Genomic DNA, 3,799 nt, shown 5'->3' with positions numbered 1-3,799 from the left:
AGCCCTGGAAAACTAACACAGTGGTCTTCCATTTCAAGGATCCACAAGGCTTGAGATCTGTGTGTTGACTGGAATGTTCAGATTCTCCCCTAGAGCCTCCAAAGGGAGAACGGCCCTGCCAACATCTTGATTTTGGACTTCTGGCCTCCATATAAGTGAGAGAAAATAATTTCAGCCAAGTTTGTAACCGCAGCCCTGGAAAACTGACACAGTGGTCTTCCATTTCAAGGATCCACAAGGCTTGAGATCTGTGTGTTGACTGGAATGTGCCAAAATCAAGGCCATGTGCACATCAAGCCAGCACAAAGCAGCCCAGGCTGGCAAAAGAAGAACAAACTGGCTCAGACAATACCAGATCGACTTGAAGAGGTTCACTCACGCTGCAGTAAGGGAGCATACTGTGGAGCTAGAGAGCACAAACTCAGTAGCAGATGAAGTAGGTTCAAACCCTGGCTCCACCACTCAGTAACTAACCCTAACCCCGGGGCAAGTTTCTTAAACTCTCTGTGCCTCAGTTTCTCCATGTGTAAAATGAGGACATAACAGTCCCCACCTGCAGGGTAGTCATGAGGATTGTATGAACTCATACATGTGAAGCACTTGGAATCAGCAATGTTGACATATCATGAGTGTAAGATAAGTATCTACTATTGTTAAACTAACCCAAACCAAAATGGACACAAATGAACTCAAAAATAGTCAAGTAGACTTAAATGTGCCCAAACTGATATGAAGTGAGCCTACTAGTTAAAACTAGCTGAAACTAGCATGAACCAGCTCGAACCTCTTGGGTCAACCTGAGCTAAAACCAGATTAAATCAGTCAAAACAGGATTAGAATAGTCAGTCTGGAATCTGCACACGCACGCTTGCACATGCAAGGGGTCTCTCTACCCTCAGCTTGAATAGTAACAAACGGCCCCACATCTCCCGAGAGTGAACAGGGAAGCAGGCAGAGAGGGCCACCGCCGCCCACTCCTAACATAGACAGACGGATTTCCCTGCCGGAAACACAATCGGCAGCAATTGACTGCTAAAAGAAACACTCAAATTCCTTCTGTCATGTCCAGGCTCAAATATCAGAAATCAACTTCACACTAATTAAACAAGGGATGGAATATGTGGTCTAGGATCCTGAGCCGCTCAGGAAACCTGGGAAGATCTGGAAGGTTGTCAGAGCCCTAGGCCTTCCCCTTCCCCAGGAAGGGGAAGTAACTCCCTCAAAGCCAGGAGCCCACTGAGCAACAGGGCGGGGTGGCAGGTTGGGAGCTTCAGGTGACAGGCTGGAAGTCAGAGGCTATTGTGGGGCAGCTCGCTCTAGTGGACGCAAAAGCCCCAACTTGGGGGTACTTGGAAGTCTTAGCCTTTCACTGGCTCCACCCTACTCCTGGTGTGCCTTCTCCACCAAGCCCCAAAATGCATTTGTGTCACTCTTTGCCTCCTAGTGGGGTCAGATGCTGTAGAGGGACCAGGGGAGACATCTGGCTGATGGGGCAACCCCCTTCTGTAGTAACAATCAGAACTTGGGAAGATAAGGAGTCTTCCCTGCGTCCCCGCATAGCTGCTTGGACACAAATGTACTTGGGCCGAGAGAAGTGTGCAGGTCACGGGGCTGGCTGGGAGTCAGAGGTCTCAATTCCAGCCCTGGCTCAGTCTGACATGCCATGTGACCTTGAGCAGGTCGCCACCTCGTCTGGGCCTCGCTAACCCATATCTGAAATGAGCAGGTGTCCTCCATGGTCACGGAGGGTTCTAAATTCATATAAATCAGAGAGAGCCCAGTCATTCAGTCCAGTCCTCTCACTGGCAACTGAAGGAACAGAGGCAGACAGCATTGCGTGGGAAGCGAAGGCAGCTGCCCTTCTCATCCATCATGCTCGATAAACTCACTCCGCGTGGAGCGCGGGAGGAGTCCCAGCCAGCACGAGTGCTGTGAGCATCACCTATGGACTGGCTGCCTTCTAAGGGCTGGTCACGTGATGTGGGTTATCTCATTTAATCCCCCAACAAGTCTACAAGGTATTATCATCCCCATTTCACAGATGGGAAAACTGAATCCCAGCTATTTGAAACTGTGTTTCTAGTTCCCCTAGGGCAGCAGGGGACGTGGGGGAGTGGGGATGCCAGAGGTCAAGGGTTCCATGGAGGACATACCCCAGGATCAACTGAGGCATCAGGGCAAGGGAGCAGGTGCAGGTCCCGGAAGAGGCTGGGAGGACGGCACCCACTGATTAATTTTGACACAACCATTTTTATTTGATTTTTCATTTATTAGAATGGTCTCATGGCTCAAAAATATATATCAAAAAAGTCTCACTCTGACCTATGTGCCTCATTTGCCCTATTCTGGCTCCTTGTCTCCACCTCCAATAAGTCACCACTTTTTGTTAGTATCTCATGTGTTCTTTTGGAATTTCTTTAAACAAGCACAAAAATGATTGTATATTCTTTACGCCCATTTCCATGTAAAAGGTAACAAATTACCTAAACCATGCTGTACCTTTTCTGAATTTGCTAATCACACATCTTAGAGATCTGTATCAGTAATTGGAGGACTTTCTGGATCTTTTGTATCACTGCATACTATTCTATTATATAGATTGAAATAATTCATTTAACTATTTCCCTATGGATGGACATTTGAGTTGTTTCTAGATTTTTTTTTTTTTGTATCATAAACAGGGCTGCAATAAAAAATCGAAAACATACACTGTTTCATATGTGTGCCAGTATATTTGCAGGAAAAATTCCCAAAAGTGGATCACAGAGTTAAAAGCATTGTTTTAGTTTTCTATTGTCGTACAACAATATACAAACTCAGCAGCTTAAAACAACACCCTCTGATTAGCTCATAGCCTGCAGGTCGGAAGTCTGATGAGGTATGGCTGGGTTCTCTGTTCAGAGTAAAATCAAGGTGTCAACAAGGCTTCATTCTCATGTGGAGGCTCTGGGGAGAAATCTACTTCAAAGAAGTACAGAATTTGGTTCCTTGTGGTTGTAGAACTGAGTCTCTGATTTCTCGCTGGCTCTCAGCTGGGCCTCCCTTAGCTCCCAGAGGACACCCACAGTCCTCGCCATGTGGCTCCCTCCAACTTCAAGCCAGAAATGGCTTGATAAATCATTCTCATGCTTTGAATCTCTGACTTCTTCTGCCAGAGAAAACTCTCTGCTTGTAAAGGGCTTACCTGATCAGGTTCAGCCCTATTTTAAGGTCAACAGACTTGGGACCTTACTTACATCTGAAAAATCCCTGTTGCATATAATGGAACGTAATCTTTGAGTTCCACGGACAGGCGAGGGCAGGGGATCACACAGGGGTGAAGGCCAGTGAGGGCCACCTTAGAATTCTGCCTAACACTGGTGATTCTGTAACTCGAAAAAAATTTTTTACTACTTACTTGTACATATTTGTGGAGTACAGTGGGTTGTTTCAATACATGTGTTTACGGCACAATGATTCACTTAGGGTAGATAGCATACTTTTGTACCCATAGTCCTGATTTTGTAATTTTGATAGACATTGCCCCATTTTCCCCCATAGGGGTTGTGCGGAAGGAGCTCTACTCCACCCCAGCAATACCTCACATACCTGCTTTTCTCCATGGTACCACCTAAAGAATGCTACTAAACCTTTAGGTTTCTGCCAATCTGATAGATGAAAAGTGGAATCTCAATGTATTTTAAGTTCGTGATTATCTTTTTATGAATGAGGCTGAGCCTTATTCAAAAGTGTAAGAACCATTTATTTTAATTTTTTTATTTTTATTTTTTCCTTTTTTTTGTCTTTTTTCGTGACTGGC

Source organism: Galeopterus variegatus, unplaced genomic scaffold, assembly GCF_000696425.1.
Source record: "Galeopterus variegatus unplaced genomic scaffold, G_variegatus-3.0.2 Scaffold2359, whole genome shotgun sequence".
NCBI classification, from domain to species: domain Eukaryota; kingdom Metazoa; phylum Chordata; class Mammalia; order Dermoptera; family Cynocephalidae; genus Galeopterus; species Galeopterus variegatus.
Note: the sequence above shows the minus strand (reverse complement) of the source record.